General features: G+C 38.5%; 1 protein-coding gene across 8 annotated transcripts in view; it reads left to right on the forward strand.

Moving 5' to 3' along the window:
* Positions 1–19,014, forward strand: part of AEBP2 (AE binding protein 2) — an 87,656-nt gene that overhangs the window by 66,868 nt on the left and 1,774 nt on the right. For 4 of the 8 annotated variants that reach the window (XR_008912203.1, XR_008912205.1, XR_008912207.1 and 1 more), the window contains one exon: positions 15,498–15,752. The exons of 1 other annotated variant lie outside the window; for it this stretch is intronic. The gene's annotated coding sequence lies outside the window, so the exon portion shown is untranslated. Of the gene's footprint in view, positions 1–15,497; positions 18,500–19,014 lie in introns of all 8 variants that reach the window. 3 more of the 8 variants (XR_008912202.1, XR_008912209.1, XR_008912204.1) reach the window with 2 other exon arrangements.

Consider the following 19,014-nt stretch of genomic DNA (forward strand, 5'->3'; position numbering starts at 1 on the left):
AATATTGATTCCAAGGTAGAAGAAAAGTAAGAGCTAGGCCATTAGGGCTAGAGTCACATAGCTAGGAAGTGTCTGAGGCAAGATTTGAACCCAGGACCTCCCATCTCTAGGTCTGTCTCTCTCTCCCCTAAAGCACCTTTCTGCCCCACAATGAGCCACCCAGCTGCCCACCCCCAATGAATTATTTTGAGTTTATATCAACTAAAATTCCAAAATCTCTTTTAGACAACCTCCAGCCTAACTGTGCCTCCCCAATCTTGTGCTTGTGAAGGTTTTTCAACCAAGTTTAAGGCTCGTCTTTTCTTATTCAATTTGATTTGGTCCAATGTTCTAGGCGAGGATATTTCTGAATCTGATTCTTTCATGCATCCTCTAGCTATCTCTTTCAACGTTGTGTCATCTGAACCTTTGATGGCTTATCCGTCCTTTATCCAAATAATTTCTGTAGATGTAGAGTAGCAGGCGGTCAAGCAGAAGTCCCCGAACCCCCAGGGAAGACTTCCACGTTGACATCGAACCCTGAGTGGCTTTTCTTTGGCTTGGCTGTTGAAACAGTCACCAAAGCCATCTCTACTGTGTTTTAGCCCACAACTTCTCTGTCTTCACCACAGTAGCTCAAGAGCTTTTGGCTTCGAACGCCGTCTCCGACACATTGTAGCTGTGCGAGCCTGGGTCTTGACATCGATACAGTGGAATCCCAGTACCCTCCTTACAGGATGACAGTAAGGACAAGATGGGACACTGGGAGAGCCTTAAGAGCTATGATCTAGGATGTTTTCGTTTCTCTTTCCTTCCATCTTCTGGATATGTTTTTTTTTTTAAATTAAGTGGTTTCCTGGGCATATAAATTGTTTCCTTTCTACTAGTATTCTTTTTTTTTCTCATTGAAATGGTTTCTCTTTGTGTCTTCAGAATTTCAATGTTGAGAACTTCTCATCCATTTTGGATTGACTTAATATGGGAGGTCTTATATATTCTTCTTCTTTTTAAAAGAATCCTTACCTTCTGTCTTAGAATCAATGCTACATGTTGGTTCCCCTGCAGAAGAGTAAGGCCTAGGCAATTGGGGATTAAGTCACACAGCTAGGAAGTGTCTGAGGTCACATTTGAACCCAGGACTTCCCATCTCTAAGCTTGACTCTATCCACTGATCCACCTAGCTTCTCTCCCCTTCCACATACTTTTTTTTAAACCCGTACCTTCTGTCTTGGAATCAATACTGTGTATTGGTTCCAAGGCAGAAGAGTGATAAAAAAAAAGGTTAAACAATGGGGATTAAGTGACTTGCCCAAGATCACATAGTTAGGAAGTGTCTCAGGTCAGATTTGAACACAGGACCTCCTGTCTCTGGGTCTGGCTCTCAGTCCACTGAATCACCTAACTACCCTTCTCCCACATACATTTCTGAGTTAGGCTCTTGAAACGATTTTGTGAGTGCAGGTGTCCATGCCTATTTATGTATATGTTTGTGAGCATCATTTTCCATTTGCATGGGAATAATTAAAATATTCCATGGCCATGATTATATTGACATATGTTGGGGGGGAATTTTAAGGAAGAGTATGTGCATTAGGTATGTATTTTTTTTAACCCTTCTGTCTTGGAATTACTACTATGTATGTATTCGTTCTAAGGCAGAAGAGTGGAGAGGGCTAAGCAATGGGGGTCAAGTGACTTGCCCAGGGTATTCACTTTAATTTTCATAATGAAAGGAGATAATTTTAGAGCACTCTTTGCCTCGTAATGGTTTTCTGTTTTTCAGAATGCATCCATGTTCATGTAAGTTTCAATGTAATGGGCATTAGGGTGCAGTGGAGAGAACTATGAATTTGGAAGGAAGAGACTATCCAAGTCCTACCCCTGTTATTTCCTGTGTGACTTTGGGTAATCCCCACCGTCTCTTAGGGTCTCGGTTTCCTCATCTATAAAATGAAGGAATAGTGCTGGTTGACTTTTCAGGTGCCTTTGAGTTCTAACTCTCTAATCCCAAGAAACAATTGCTCGTTTGACTGGGAATTCATTTAGAAAAACTATATTTAAAAAAACGTACAAACAACAAAACTTCATTACAAGTACATTATTTATCTTTAATACCTTACTTTCTGTCTTCCCAACGACTCTAAGACAAGGGTAAGGGAGAGGTAAGTAGGGGCAAGGGACTCTGGGACACATAGCTAGGAAGTATCTGAGGTCAAATTTGAACCCTTCCTTATTCCAGGTCTGGTGCTTTATCCATTGTGTCACCTAGCTGTAGCCAAAATTATATTCTTTAAATGATTCTTTGTGGAGTCAGAACATGTATAATGCTTAAGCAATTAAGATAAAAGTTATTAAATTTCATAGTTAATAGCTGTATGATTCATGCATTAAGTAGAATAAATTATGTTTGGGGATTTTAAGTGCTTAGTCATAGTGTTGACACATTGTAGTAGGCACCTTATATTTCTCTCCTTACCAAATGCTTATTTCCTATCTGAGTACTTTTGCTTAGAATTCAGTAATTCAGCAGATAGTAAATAACTGGGTATGCAAGGAATTGTGCTAGATGATGAGGGAAGGTAATCAAAGCTTAATTTCATTAAATGCTTTTGCTTTGAAAAAAAAATTCTTCCTCTCTCCTCAGTTGTGAAAGCTGTAACCCCATCTTCTAATTTTTTCTATAGTTGACTTTGAAAATTTAGCTCACTTATCCCTTTGGAATTTGTTGTGGTAACTGGTGTAAAATTCTTATCTAAGTTCATTTGATTTCCTGTTTCATTTAAGAAATCTCTCTTTCAAATGTAATGTTTTTTTTCTTATACCTTAATGTCACTTTTTTACTAACTCTTAACTATTTCCAACGGAGCTGTCTTTTGTAGCAAATAATTCCTAATGTGATATCAATTCCTGATTTTTTTTGATTTAATAAAAATTTTAATCTAGACTTTCACTTTGCCTCTATGCTTTACTGTTCTAAGTGTGTTTCTTGTATGGAGCAAATTGTTGAGTTTGGTCTTCTAATCCCTTCTAGAATGACTCTTCTCCCCCCATATAGCCTGGTTTTATTATCTTAAAGAATCCAATCCTAGGTATGTACAGCTTGTTTCACTTGAAGGAATCCCAGCCCACTCTCTGTCCACCCATACTGATACAATGCTTCCCCCTGCCCAAGTCCTGCTTAACCCAGACCCAGATACTTGCATATTATCCTTACAAAAGGTAACAAACAAAAAATAAAACTAAAAAAAGTAACAAACAAATAACTAACCAGACAGAAAACAGCTCTAGCTGTCTTCAATTTGTTTTGCTTGAAACAGTCTGATCCTAGAGTCTTATCCTCCTAGAGATAGACTTCTTTCCCCTCCCTCTCTCCTCCTAAATCAGGACCCAAGATTCCTTGATTCTATTTATGCAAGTATATTTTAATCATTTGTACACTTCCTTTGTTCAGGCTGTATATGTGTGTGCTTTAGGAGTCTTCTCCTTCCCATCCTCAAACTTTTTCTTTTTTAAATGTCTGTCACTTACAAGTTCAGAAAACATCCTTTATCTTTTCTTCCCCTGGTATTAGTTCATAGATGTTTTCTTAGTGACATTTAAGTATTCTAATAACATTTACAAACATTTATTAAGGATCTACTTATATGTAAAACCTAGAGCAACTAGATGATGCAGTGTGGATAGAGCTCTGGGTCTGGCATCAGGAAGACCTGAATTCAAATTTAGACTCAGATTCTTACTAGGTGTGTGACCCTGGGCAAGTCACTTAACCCTGTTTGTCTCAGTTCCCTCATCTATAAAATAAGCTGGAGAAGGAAATGACAAACCATTCCAGTATGTTTGCCAAGAAAATCCCAAATGGGGTCATGAAAAGAGAGCTACAACTGAAAGGACTGAATGACAAAAAAGCCCTGCATACCACAAAAAAGTAAAATGACAAATAATCCTGGCACTCATTGTATTGGGAAATCTGGTATTTTGTAATTGGCAAAAATACCAGGTAAATGTAAAATGGTTTAAGGAGAGGGAAGACTTTCATTAAACAGGATGGTCATAAAGGCTTTCTTGAATCTGAATTGTATCTTTTTTTTGTTTTTTTTTTAAACCCTTACCGTCTGTCTTGGAGTCAATGCTGTATATATTGGCTCCAAGGCAGAAGAGTGGTAAGGGCTAGGCAATGGGGGTCAAGTGACTTGCCCAGGGTCACACAACTGGGAAGTGTTTGAGGCCAGATTTGAACCTAGGACCTCCCATCTCTAGAGCTGGCTCTCAATCCACTGAGCAACCCAGCTGCCCCCTCTGAAATGTATCTTGAAGAAGCTGAAGATGTTAAAGAGGCAGAAGCAGAGTACAATGAATTCTGAGCTTGTAGTACTACAAAGAAATGCCAAGTTCAGTGAAGAGCAAGGAAGATGGTTTGGCTGGAATAAGGAGTATGTGAAGGTACATAATGAGAACTCTGAAAAGATAACTGGATGCTTTTCTGTTGAAGACTTTAAATACTAAGACTGTAAGTAGCTTGTATTTTCTCCTAGAGGTAGCAGGGAGTCACTGAAGATTTTTCAGCAAGAGAGTGGCATGATCAGATCTGTACTTTAAAACTATTATTTTAGCAGGTGTTTGGAGAATAGTTTAGAGTAAGGGCCTGGCAGCATTTTTTATAGTCAGGAGCCTATTGTTCAGGTGATAAGTAATAGAGTGGAGTAGAGGCTATGTAAATGGAAAGAAATGGCTGTATGAGAAAATTTACTAAAATTATTAATATCTTAAAATAAAAATCATTTTTAAATTATTGATCTTTGATTTTTTCACCTTAATTTCCCAATATATCCCTTTCTATTTCCCAGAAAGCCATCTAATCCTTGTAACAAAGAATTTTAAAATATTTTTTAACATTTCTTTAAAAATATTTAGAGTTCTAATTTCTATCCTCCCTTTCCCCCCCAAATTGAGAAAGCAAGCTTAACGATACCTATTATATATGTGAAGTCATGCCAAACATTTTTCCATCTTTGTAAGATGGAAGAAGCAAGAAAAATAAAGGGAACAATCCTACAATCTGAACTCAAAATTTATCAGTTTTCTTTCTGGAGGAAAATAGCATTTTCCAACATGAATCCCTTTGAAATGTCCAACAACAAATTTTTAAGAAAGAAAAAAGAGGGTGGGGAGAAGGAAAACAGTAAAACTAATCAGTGTTATTAGGGGATTTCTCTGGGATTTCATATTGGAAGAATGACTGTATCCTCAATAAAAATAATGGATTTAGAGAACTGACAAGTTTAGAGGGAAATATGTCTTCTGTTTCAGGACATGTTGAAGCTGAAATGACTAAAGGAACCCCCCAACTTAGGAATATCTAGCAGGCATTCAGTGATGAAGGTACAGATCATGGGAGCTGAGGTTGATGAATTGGATGGCTGGGGCATTTGAAGAGAAATCAGTTATTTCTTAAAATCCCCAACTATGAGGGTAAAAATTTTGGTTGAGAGAAAGATAATGTATAAAGTACTGAATTTCTTAAGAAAGGAAGAGACATCCAGAGACAGGAGGTCCAGCATTCAAATCTGGCCTCAAATACTTCCTAGCCATGTGACCCTAGGCAAGTCACTTAACCCCATTGCTTAGCCCTTACAGCTCTTCTGCCTTGGAACCAAAGCACAGTAATGATTCTACAATGGAAGGTATGGGTTTAACAAAAATGGAAGACAATGACCTGGCAAATGTCTGCAATGAGTATTTGGATAGGAGGAAGAAGAGAGGAATGAACCTCAGAGCAAGAGAGGCTTCTGAGTGATGGCATCTAGGTCTAGGGATTTGGAAATGGCAATGTAGAACAATGCTTCAGTCTTACTTTTCTTCTTGGCCCAGTGTGAAAGGCACTAGAGATGCTTCTATTACTGAGTAGGACAGGCACCGATGCAGTGTGTTCTGGGGAGAACTCAATTTTCATAAGTTCAAGATGTATGTATGTAAGAGAAATTAGTTTTTGAAACAGCCATTTGTTAACAAGAGAATGTCCTAGAAGACGCAGTGGAAAAGGAAAGACATGGACTCCATCGGAATTAAGTTGAAGTGTGTGTGTATGAATGAGTATAGAAAGATGGTATATAATAGAGAATGGGGGTTTTCCCTTTGGCAGTTGGCAACCCTGAGCCACAATCATTAGGAAAGCAACCAGCTGGGCATGTGTCTATTCATTCAGTGACGGTTCCACCTAAGCATCTCTTGTAAGAGGTGAATCTTGGGTTCTCTTTGCAGTCAATCCTCATTTATTTTCTTATTCTTATTATAGGCATGTGACCCCAGGCAAGTCATTTAAGCTTTCTACACCTCAGTTTGTACAACTATAAAATGATAAATTCAACTTAATGACTCCTGAGGTCTTTGTCCATTCTAAGGATTTATCCTTTGATTCTGCTGCTTATTCACCTGCCAAATGAATTTGCTAGAAGCAATGTCTGGGTGGAGTGAAGCCAGACACTCACTTGGTATTTTTGGAGACCAAGCTGTTTCCTCTTCTCCATTGCCATTTTCCACCTCACTGTCTATTCCCCTGCACCCTCTATCCCTGCAACTTTCTGGACCCCTGGCCACTGCCATAGGTGTTGGCTCTCCCATTTGAATGTAAGTTCTCTTAGTTGTGAAGATGTCATTGACTCTCCCCTTGCCTACTTTTAAAATTTAATCAATGAAAAGCATGGACACCCCTACCCAACACTAAGTAGCAGAGGTTTTCAAGTCACTTGCTAAAGTGGGTGACAACTCAGAAACTACTGACCACCCCTGGGCAGTGCTAAGCAAATTTAAAGACTGTAAATGGCTGCTGTAAAGTGGAGGAAGGGACAATAAGTGATGTAAAAAAAGGACTATAAAAGGTGATGAACTTTCTTTCCAAGAGGTCTTTCTGAATTTTCGGGTTGGAGGATCTTGGTCTGGGACTGAGGCTTGGAGCTATGACTTGGACCTGGGACTTTGGATCTTGGACTGCTTCTGGTAAGACTGCTCCTGGATCTTCTCCCTTTGGAGCTTTGGCTTGGGTGAATGAAAAGCTGATCCTCCTTTCCTGGCTTCTGGAGAGATTAGCTCCCCTTCTTGGAGGAGGCCATGTGGGTGGGACCCTTGTTTAGTTCACCATCTAGTCTTCCAGCTGAGGGTGATAGGCTAGACTTTTTCTCTACCCTCTTTTAAATTCCTCTAATTTCACTTTTTCTACTTGCTTGTAAATAAAACTATTGAAAGTCAATTTGACTTGAGCTATAATATTTTTAAATCAGAGACTACAATATTATCTTAAAATTCTCATATATTTAGTCCAACCACAAAATTTAATTCCTTACAGAGGGCAGGAACTGTTTCATTTGTATATTTTTATCTTCAGGGCTTAGCTATGGACTTGTGTATAAATGGACATTTGAATCCCAGACTTCAATCCCCAGAAGTCCTTGGTACTTCCCAGAATTCCCTATAATCTCACCTGAGTCTCCACCTGGGTGAGATCACAATTTAGTATTTAATGGGCTCTCTGCCTCTCAAGACTGTCGTCCTCTACTTGGACATTGCAACATGTAGTATGTAGTATTTATTATTTTGTATCCTTGATTTCTAATAATCTTTAACAAATCTCATAAAATATAATATTTTTATTACTAGAAACTAATTTAACTTTTACACTTGGCACCTAATAAATGCCCAACATGGGCTTTTCATTTATCCATTCATTAGAAGACAAATTGAAAATTGCTGATACTATTTGTAATAATTAAGGTATTGAAGAGGAGTTGAAGAGGTCCTGGGGATACAGGAAGGGCTGGTAATAGGGAATGGAGGAGTTGAAGGAACTGAGGCTGATGAGGTAAAGGGAGAGGTTGTAGCAGGAATGAAGGAGAAGGGACAAAGGTACCCCCTGAGGCTGAGAGACTGTCTTTGTAATTCCTTCACACCCAACCCACAAGAGAAGTACCCCTGGGTAAGAATTAGGTTAAGGCTGACAGGACCAGTGTTTAGAGTGTCTTCTGGGAATAGTGGAGTTTATTCCTCAAGGCTTGTCTGGTAGTTGCAACCCCAGAAGTTCCCCTTGTCTGGCAGGCAGAATGTCACTGTTGGCTTTTGTTGCTTAGCCTAGGCTAATGGCTAGCTAAGCCATCAGCTTCTCTTTCTTTGTTCTCCCTTCAATATGATTGTGATCTTCTATTTTTTAAGTAGTTTAATAGAGTAAATCAAGAAAGGGGATAGTTAAGTGGGAATAGGAGACCCTTGTTGGTTCTTCAGCTAAGCGAAGCTGGCTCAGCGTCAGCTTATCTATCTTCTTAACTAGTCCCTATCTCAATCCTACTAAACAAAAGGCAAGTGTCCTTGGGAAGGTCAAGGGATGGAAAAGATCTTTGGGGTGACACCCTGAAGTTAAGAGATCAACCCCTTTCAGCAGCTTACTTTTGTCTTGTTTTTCCTCTAATGGACATTCTCACACATATGGGAACCTTCTCCAGGGTAAGGGAATGGAGACAAGGTTTTCCACGGGTGGGGATACAGAGCTCCTCATCTTTGCTCCACACTCAGCTGGTTTCAAAGGGCAAAGACCCTTCAGGTACCAGTTTCTCCCACAATCCTCTTCTCTCACTCCAACTGTCATTGTCCCTCCTGTCACATTCCAACTGATGTCTGTTCCATCTCAGTGGGCAGAAATGCAAAAGCTTGATTCACAGTTTTCCTTTCTATATATTATACATTTTTTTTTTCATGGAAGGCTATGTTCAGGATGTGATATTTAGAGAGGTAAGGTGATTTCTTTTGCATTTATTATGTTCTAGCTTTTGTTTTAATTTCTCATTGCTATTTTATTTTTTTAAAACCTATACCTTCCATCTTAGAATCAGTACTGTGTATTGGTTCTAAGGCAGAGGAGCAGTAAGGGCTAGGCAGTGGGGATTAAGTGATTGCCCAGGGTCCCACAGCTATGAAGTGTCTAAGGTCAAATCTGAATCCAAGACTTCCTGTCTCTGGGCCTGGCTCCCAATCCACTGAGTCACCCAGCCACTCCACATTTTTCATTGCTATTGAGTAATTTATAGTCTTCAAACTAGTAGGCATGTGACTGGATAGAGCTTTCCTCTTAATGTTGATGCTCCAGAACCAGCAATGATATTTAGAGGATTGTATTAAATTATACTTTGCCCTCTATTGTTTTATATATACAATTTTATTATATTTCCTGAAGCATAGTATTTGGCTGGGTTTTGTTGTTATTGTTGTTTGTTTTAGGTGCTACAGTGAATAGAGGGCTAGGCCTGGAGTCAGGTGGGCCTGAGTTCAAATCCAACCTCAGACCATGACTAGTTATATGACTGTAGGCAAGCTTAACCTCTTTTTGCCTCAGTTTCCTCAGCTGTAAAGTAGGGATAATAATAGCAACTACCTCTTGGATTGTTTCAAGGATCAAATGACATCATAATTGTAGAGTGCCTGACAGAGTAAGTGTATTTAAATACTAGCTATTATTATGATAATCATTAGGATCAGTATTTTGGAAAAAGGCAACAATTCTTAGATTGCCTTACTGACCTCTGCTTTATAGATAATTTACTTTGGTCTGTGAGACTTTTTTTCCTCTTACTTTTAGTATATTTTACTTTTGCCCTGATAGGTATTCCAGCTAGGCATTTTTGAGTTTTGAACCTTACATTCTCCGAAGCATCAAGTCAGCTTGGGATGGGGGGTGGGAGAAAGAAAGACAGACAGAAAGACAGAGAGACAAAGACACAGAGAGAAGAAGGCAACTTTGGCAAGGCTAATAAAATCACTATCATCACTTTGATTATCTCCCCTTTTTGTCTCTGGGATTTTTTTTTTTTTGGAGGGGGTATGAAACATCAACTTATTGACTAGGCTAGCAATAATCAATAAATTAATGGCCAGAGATCTCTCTTGGTGATCAAAAACTCTTCCCTTGGTTTTTGAAGAAGACAGTCCAGGACCCAGAATTTAAAGAGTCCTGAAGCATAGTATTTGGCTGGGTTTTGTTGTTATTGTTGTTTGTTTTAGGTGCTACAGTGAATAGAGGGCTAGGCCTGGAGTCAGGTGGGCCTGAGTTCAAATCCAACCTCAGACCATGACTAGTTATATGACTGTAGGCAAGCTTAACCTCTTTTTGCCTCAGTTTCCTCAGCTGTAAAGTAGGGATAATAATAGCAACTACCTCTTGGATTGTTTCAAGGATCCCCCAGACTACCAGCCTTAATTCTGAAAGCCTTATCCTTGAAGCCATTACAGGAAACACAATTCCTGTGGAGATGGGATGGGCCATGCCCAGCTTTTGTGCAGGTGCCAGGTAAATTAGATCACCATTACCATCACCATCTCTTCCATTATGACCCCTGGTTCCTCTAATAGATGGTAATACTTGGGTATTGGAGAGGGACAGCAGGAAGCCAGCTAGGGCAAGGCTGGATCTTACACTCCTCCCCCCACACCACTTCCTGTTCCTTCCCCAACTAATCTAAATGCTCTTCTCAAGAATGGTAAGCTTCAAGGGTTTCCCCAATAATCAATCCCACAATTTAGGTCTTTTAACTACAGGGGTTTATTGTTTAAGGCAAAGGAAGTAGGGAGATGGGAGTGGGGTGAGAGGGAAATAGGTTTCCCTAATCTCCTATGGTTTCCTGTTGATTGAAGATTTTCATTCAACTCAGGAAACAAAGGTAATTTCTCTAAAGGGAGATATTGACAGGGAAAAGGTTTGACTGTTTTTTCTGAGCTAGGCTTCAAAAGTCCTCTCAGCACTCAGTCAGATGAACAATCAATGACCAAGAGAATAGGTTTCACCTTCCTCCCTCCACAGTCAGAGAGAAAAGACCCAGGTCCAAGCAGCTGGGCTCCTAACTGCCCACTGTTCAGATTCTATTGGAATCTTGTCTCCCCCTTGTTAATTGGTTGTTCACCAAAATTCCAATCTCTTGCTTTTTCTTGCAAATCCATCTTGTGTTGCAATCCCTTCCTTACATTACTCAAAAGAAATCTACCCAATTAACAAAGGAAAAACAAAATGGATGGCATGTAAAAGGATGGATAGTTTATATGGTCATGGAAGTTTATATTTGATGTTGGAATGAAATGAAACATCCTTAACTATGCAAAAGGAGACTGACTCACTTAGCCATAGCAGGGACCATGCATTAAGGATGAAACTATTTGATTCAGCTGAGTGAGATTTCTCTGACTTAATTGACTACCACAGTAAGTGGCTAGTCAGATCCATTTAAATCCATTTTGAAACTCTTGTAGCTGTTTTTTTATTCTGGCAACCTGGAAGTGATGTCAACTGCCTAAGCTCCTTGAGTGAAGGGGACTAAGCCTCAAGTAAAGTTTAAACAACTTCTAAGAAAAAATTGGACTAAGTTTTATAGAGGTGAGTGGTTAGCTTATTGTCTTTGAATCCCAGCTTTGCTAAAAGCTATCTTTATAATCTTGGTTATGTCATGCTTTTTAATGGTCTAACATCATTTGTAAATCCAAGGGGGAATGGATAGGAAGATTGGGTCCCTTCTCTCCTGAGTGTGCTGGTAAATGTTTAACAACCTGTTTTCTGGGAGAAAAATATTCACAGAAGACATTTTAAAGTTTAATCTGCAGTATTAACATTTTTTTCTATTACCTTCTTAAGTCTAGAAAAATAAGTAAGACAATAGTGAATTCCTGATTTGTAGTATTTATAGTTTCAGATGGTGTAAATGCTCACACTGAAGTTTTAAGAATAAACTCTTCTGAGCTGATTCTAGCATATCCCTAGAAGGAGGAGTAAGTTTCCTGAGTGAAAGCCAAAAATCTGTGTCTGGAATAATAACAGTAAGAGCTAGCATTTATAGAGTGCTTTAAAGTTTTCAAAGTATTTTTTGACCAGTATGATAGTAACAGAAAAGAAATTCTTCTTACTGGGTGTCGAATGAAGAGCCAGAACTAGTTATATATTTAAACACTACTGTAAGAATAGCTGAATTGGGATGGCATAATTGGTGAGGAAAGATAGAATTCTAAATTAGAGACTTTAAATACATTGCTTTAAAATTGTATCTTTAATTTGTTGAGTTGAATGTTATTTTCTAAGTAGCAAAGCTACTTTTTAATTTTAATGTTTATTTTTTCAATTAATGTGCATTACTTGTCTCTTTAATTTGTAACAAATATGCATAGTAAATAAAAAAATTCCATGTTGGGCATATACAAAAAATATGTCTCATTCTGCATCTGAAGTCATATTATTTCTCTGTCAGGAAATGGGTAGCATCATCAGTCCCTTGGAATTATGGTTAGTTATTGCATTGATTGGAGTTCTTCAGTTTTTCAAAGTTGGCCATCTTTATAATATTATTTTATAAATTGTTCTTTTAGTTCTGCTTGTTTCACTCTATATTAGTTCATATAATTCTTCCCAGGTTTCTTTGATGCTGTCTTCATTATCATTTCTTATGGCACAAAAAAATTCGATTATCTTCATATGCCTTAATTTGCTCAGCTATTCCCTAAATGATAGCCTTCATCTTAGTTTCTAGTTCTTTGCTACAAAAAAGAAAAAGCTACTTTGAATATTTTTATATACATTGATTCTTTTCCTCTTTCTTTGATCCCATTGGGGTTATAGGTCTAGGAATGGTCTCTTTGTGTCAAGGAGTACACATAGTTTAGTGGTTTTGGGGAGCGTAGATCCAAATGAGTAGACTGATTCACAGCTTCACTGAGAGTGCATTAAATGTCCCTTCAACATTTATTTTCCATTTTTGTCAACTTTGCCAATCTAATGGCTATGAAGTGGAGCCTCAGAGTTGCTTTAGTTTGCATTCTTAGTGATTTGGTGCATTTTTTCCTAGAGCCATTTATAACCTGGATGGATAAGTTCATTTAAAACCTGACCATTCTCATTCCGTTTACTGTTTAAAATCAATTGAGGAATGGCTCTTATTCTTATTAATGTTATTAAGTTATTTATATGTGTTAGAAATGAGGCTGTTAGTAGAAAAACATGCATTTCTTCCCACCCCCATCCTAAATCCTTAGATAACCCAGATTGGAAAATTAGCTATTTGAAGTTAGAGAAAAAGTAGTGGGAACCAAGTGATAGTGTATTGGTTAGTGAAACATTTAACTGGCAGTCCCAAAGATACATATCTTCTATCCTGAACTATTTCTGGGTTGTTTTATTATTATGTGGTGTCTGAATTAAAGGATAGCTTTTGCTTTCATTTGCCAGTTTAGGGACACCTGTCAGTGCTACAGACCAATTAATTCCAAGGCAATCAGAGCAGGGCTGACTTGTTGATCCCTCATCCCAATATTTAGTTTGATATTACAAGCTACAAATAGAATTTTAAAAAAAAAGTACACTTCTGGTTTCTCTCATAGAGAGAGACCCTAAGCCTAACTGACAGTTAATAATGATAGAAAATTTTCTTTTGCCTCTTGAGAAAAAGTTGGAGCTGAGAACTCTTTCATGAGCACCTGGTTGTAATTTTCTTCACTACCACCATAGAATTTCAGAGTTGGAAGAGATCTCAGTGGCCATCTGATCCAATCTATACTTCCTCTTTCTGAATCCCAAATAGAAAGCTCCCAGTTAGATAATTGAAGTCAATTCCCTAATCATCCAACAAAGAATCAAAGATAGGCCAGAGCCACTGTTGGTAATTATGATTTGGGGGAAGACTTAATATCTGTCTGATTTACTTGTTTTTTTGGTAGTCCATAACATAAGGTCCAGTTTGATTGCTAGCAACTTGTTTTAAAAACATCTTTTGTAGGGGCAGTGAGGTGGTTTAGTAGATTGAGAACAAAGCTTAGAGATGGGAGGTCTTGGGGTCAAATGTAGCTTTGGATACTTCCTAGCTATGTGACCCTGGGCAAGTCACTTCATTCCCATTGCCTAATCCTTCTTGCCTTGGAACCAAAACACAATACTGATTTTAAAATAGAATGCAATGGTTTAAAAAAAAAAACAAACACATCTTTTGCCAGGTGTAGTGGGGACTTCTTGTAATCCCTGTTACTGAGAAGGCTCAGGTGGGCACATCACTTGAGTTCTGAGCTGCAATGTTCTAGGCCAATTTGGTATCTATATTAAGTCTGGTGTTTACTATAGTTTGCCCAGTGACCACTAGGTTGCCTACAAAAGTGGGAACCTGCTCAGGTTGCAAATGGAGCACATCAAAGCTTCCATTACTATCAGAGTTAGGACCAGCTTGGTGAGCAAAGTGGAGGAGACAGTTTAAAAAAACAAAAAATAAAAACAGAAAAAAATATATATCTCTTTCAAGACATGACCTTAGCCTATACATTCTTTCTGAATAAAGTGAGCATATTTTCCAACCCAAAATTTAGTACATATGGCTACTTCTTTTGTAGTCTCATCAAAAGTGAAGTTTCTTTTCTTGAATTTGGGACATCCTGGAATATCCTGGCCTTACAATTGCAGTATTTGTGAATCAAATGCTAGCAAAGAGATTTGCAGGGATCTGGGGAAAAGAACTTGTTTTGAAAAGCTTTACATTCCTGTCCTGAAAATAGAGGTTCTATGATTTGTCACTGAGGGAATTTTTATGACTTAAGGCAATGCTGTGGAAGATAACATTTACCATCTTCAGGTAAGAAGGGATCGTTGAGAGGAATAAAAGAGGAGATCAATTATCTTTCAGGAAGAAAAAAAGAAAGCCAGGACTCAGCTGATTAGTATAAAAGTGGCATATGTGACATGTAGAGCAACAACTGGTTTCATAACTTTTCTCTGGAAATATGAAAATAATTCCTTGTCAAATATTTGAGGTAATCCCTAGAGGACCAAAAGCTTTCAATGTTTCTCTTTCCATCTTTTATTTGAATACAAAAATCTGTTAATTGTTTGGGGATGGAAGTGGAAGGAGAGGCTGATATTAAGCCTTGTGTGTAATTTGTTAGTCCATTCACTAATAGACTTTGGCCTATGCTTATTTGTGAAGTGAGGCAAGATAATTTTAATACCTAATCACAAATCAGCTTGCTATGTGTCAGCAGAATGCTGCATGAGGTCCTTTCATATTTTCTATCTCCTTATTTGCCTGTAAAGAGACTCCAGCTGCAGGCAATTGATGCAATGAAATGCTTTTGATTTCTATTCCAGGATCCTAGTGCATGCCTGTTTGCTGGGCAGTAAACATGATTTTAAGTGTAATAATCATATTTTCCATGCTTCAGGAAAGAATATTTATGACTTTAATGCTAAGAAACAAAGAGTTGTTTCCCCATTAACCAAAACATTTAGTTTTAAAATACTGTCTAATTAAAGCAGTAAAGTCACTGGGTAAATCAAAATGACTGAAGGCAAGAATCTGAATTCCTAAAAATAACTTGTTGAGTATCTTCCCCTCCCTGACACTGTCATAGATTAGACCTTTGCATTGTATTTTTAAAAGTAAGTTTTTATTAATATATTTTGTATTATAGCTCCTACATTTCTTAATGTATCTTTCTAACTCTCACTTATTTTTTCTCTTTCACAGAGCCAAACCTTGGAGAGAAAAAGGAAAAAGAGAGGACAGGGGAAAATAGTTCTGCAAGATTAACATATGAAAAAGTCTGACATCAAATGCAATGTCCCATACCTATAGGTCCGCCGTACTGTAAAGGATAAAGAGTAGGAAAAAGATGTCTTCTCATATCTCTTCTTTGGGATGAAGATTTTTTTGTGTGAAAATGTCAAAGATTTCAGTTTTGTTTCTCTTGTTATTTCCATTTGTATTGTTATCAGTCATTAGGTATGTGGTTTTCCTAGTTCTGCTTACTTTGTGTTAGTGTAAGCCATTCCCTGTTTCCATGGAGTCTTTTTAGACATCATTTCTTATAGCCCAGTAATAGTCCATTACCTCCTGTATCATGACTTGTTTGTTCTTTCCCTAATTGGTGGGCATCTCTTTTGCTTCTATTTCCTGGCCCTATAAAAAGCACTGCTGTAACTTTTGGGGGGATATATATCCCTTTTATAGGAAGTAAGCATCCCTTCTACAGAAAATGTGGCTCATACAAATATAAAACTTAAAAGGAAACGCCACCTAATCACTCACTTGGAATGGAATCGTTATAAACAAATCTGGCTGCAAGATTTTTCTTTCTGGGCAAATGGAAAAGGCAAGATGTTTTCTAAACTGTGTATCCATTTCATCGCAAGACCAACTTGTCTATGGACTTTCAAAAGTACCCGAAACACGACTCTGTCCTCAGCCTCCAGATGAGACACTCATGCTCCCTTTGCATTATGATACAATATCTTTGGGATGGAACACAGGGAGACGAGTCAAAGCACACGAGAATGGCGAAGGAGTCCAGCACTCGGAGGCAGTCCAAACAGAGCTACCAATCAAACAGCGGGCTTCTGTGGAGGCTCTCACTGAGTGACCACCCAATCTTCCCTTCCATCAGCACTAAGCACTACTTAGGACACATTTTGAAAGAAGCTCAAAAACCAATCAACCACAGTCTCTCAGCATGAAGAAAAATTTCCTGAGTGATCCATTTTAGCTTGCGGTGGACTCTCCTGAACACAGTTTCCATTTCAGCCCTTTTTGCTTGACCCACCATATCATTTGTTCTCTGGAGAATGAGAAGAAATTGTTGTTTCTGCACATTTACGTCATCTCTGCTTCTGACTCCCCACTGTTTGTTTGGAATCAAAATAGTTTCTCCTCTTTGGTCTTTGGCTTTTGGAAGGCTGACTAGCTAGTTGGATAGGACATTCATTTGCCTGTGACCTCTGTGGAGAGGAAGAAGACACAGACTCAACAGTAAAGGAATTAAACTTGACCAAGTTTTTGAACCCTATCCAGAACAAAGTTTTGGGGCTTCTGGAAGAAAAACTGCCTGAAGGAGAACTAGACAAATCAAGTTTGTCTCTCTTCCTGGAACAAAGCAAAAATCTGCAGTCCATCAAAAATAAACGACTTATTTTTAGATTTATGACATTTGAAATCTGACTGGAAATTCAGAACACTTTCTTTTTTTCTTTTTTCTTTTTTTTAAACCCTTACCTTCTGTCTTGGAGCCAATACTGTGTATTGGCTCCAAGGCAGAAGAGAGTGGTCAGGGCTAGGCAATGGGGGTCAAGTGACTTGCCCAGGGTCACACAGCTGGGAAGTGTCTGAGGCCAGATATGAACCCAGGACCTCCCATCTCTAGGCCTGGCTCTCAATCCACAGAGATACCCAGCTGCCCTTTCAGAACACTTTCTAATAGTTGAATGTGAGTCCTTGAAGACATTGTTAAGATGATTGTTATTTATATAGCACCTACTATGTGCCAGGCACCATACTAAGCAAATGTCTTATTTTGTCCTCATAGTAGCCCTGGGAGGTAGCTGCAATTATTTTCCCCATTTTGCAGTTGAAGAAACTGAAGGGAACACAAGTTAAGTGACTTGCCCAGAGTTACTCCCAGCTGCTAAGTAGCTCAGGATGTATTTGAACTCAGATTTTTCTTACTTCAGGCTCTAATGCTCTATCCACTGTGCCACCAAATTGCTTATTATTATTGCCTATTATTTAAAAATTCTGGAAGCAGATAGGTGGCTCAGCAGCCAGGCCTAGAGATGGGACAGTCCTGAGTTCAAATTTGACTTGAGACACTTTCTATGTGACCCTGGGCAAGTCACATAACCCCAATTGCCAAGCCTTCTTCACTATTCTGCCTTGGAACCAGTACATAGTATGGATTAAAAAAAGGAAGGTAAATGTTACAAAAAAATTTTTTTAAAAAGATTCTTATTATATGCCTATTATTTAAATACTCTGATACTGAATGACTATTTCCAAGTTGGGGAGGATTGTTTCCAAGCTGTACTGGCAGGCAGCTTTGTAACAAATATATATTTGCACACAAATATGCATCAGAAATCATTCCATGAAACTTCTTATCCACATCTGAAGATCTGATCATGGTAGTAATGCCTTGGTTTTTCCTATATTTTGATGATGGCATGGTGCTATTTTCCTGAATTGTAATAGACATGGTCAGGCTGCAGCTTAAAGAGGAGGTTTCCTATTGACAGAAGATGTCAATAATTGGCTAAGAGTTTCTGAGATATGGAAAGGGAAGAGGAATTACAAGGTCTAGGAAATGGGATGCTGACATGAGAGGACAAGTTGGCTTCATCATCTGTTTGTGGATTAGTGGATTGAGAGTCAGGCCTAGAGACAGGAGGTCCTGGGTTCAAATCTGGCCGCAGACACTTCCCAGCTGTGTGACCCTGGGCAAGTCACTTGACCCCCATTGCCTAGCCCTTACCACTCTTCTGCCTTGGAACCAATACACAGTATTGACTCCAAGACGGTTGGTAAGGGTTTAAAAAAAATAACACAATGGTTGGTCAGGTATCAGGAATCCCAGTTGTGGTGTCCTCAGATGGTCCCAGCAAGGTTGGGGTCTTTTCCCCAGTCGATCTGTCCACCAGGAAGACTGGAGATTTTCCTCTCACCCTCAGCCAGTTGATCCTCAAAGGCCAGTTGCTTGATAGGTATGTAGCTGAGACTCCCTGAACAAAACACCTTTCTTCTTCACTTTCAGCTCCAGACTGAGACAGCTGGAAACTGCTCCTTGGAACTCTGATCCAACCAGTTTGTAAAAGATTCTAAGTCTTAAGACTTGCCAATCTCTCTTGCAACTTCTTCCTTCCTTTGCTACAATGTATACAAAGGAGACTCGAGGATACATTGAATAGGAAGTCCATAGTAGGATTTAAAAAAAATTAATTTAATTCATATTAATCAATTTATTTAAAATATTTTCCCATGGTTACATGATTTGTGATCCTCCCCTCTTCCATCCCCCTTCCTGAAGCTGACAATTATTTCCACTGGGTTGTACACGTTAAAATTAAATTAATATATATCTACCTAGTTATAATTTTTATAAAGTTAATTAGAAAAGGTAGACAATGTCATTAAATCTCATTTAAATCTCATTCTTACTCTTAAGTTACCTGACCGTGTGTGGCCTATTCTCCATTAACTTCCTTCTCTCCCTCCTTAC

Source organism: Monodelphis domestica, chromosome 5 (genome assembly GCF_027887165.1).
Source record: "Monodelphis domestica isolate mMonDom1 chromosome 5, mMonDom1.pri, whole genome shotgun sequence".
Classification (NCBI taxonomy): Eukaryota; Metazoa; Chordata; class Mammalia; order Didelphimorphia; family Didelphidae; genus Monodelphis; species Monodelphis domestica.